The sequence below is a fragment of the Plasmopara halstedii genome, assembly GCF_900000015.1.
Source record: "Plasmopara halstedii genome assembly, contig: Scaffold_292, whole genome shotgun sequence".
NCBI classification, from domain to species: domain Eukaryota; phylum Oomycota; class Peronosporomycetes; order Peronosporales; family Peronosporaceae; genus Plasmopara; species Plasmopara halstedii.
Window position 1 is genome coordinate 1182920 of NW_020187213.1, and position 208 is coordinate 1183127.

A 208-nucleotide genomic window follows, 5' to 3' on the forward strand; every position below is an offset into this window, starting at 1 on the left:
CGAAGTCGTTTTATTCCAACGAGCCAAGTTGCAGTGTCTAGCGGACACGCAAGCCTCGTTGAGGCAATAATCGATTGAAACTGTAAATGCTCTTCATCTCGATGGGGGAGAGTGTAACAGGGTTACACGTACCCTGGTAACAGGGGTGTATGTCACATGAGATGGGCATGCTGTGACTGCACCCAAATAAGAATACGGTACGTGGCTG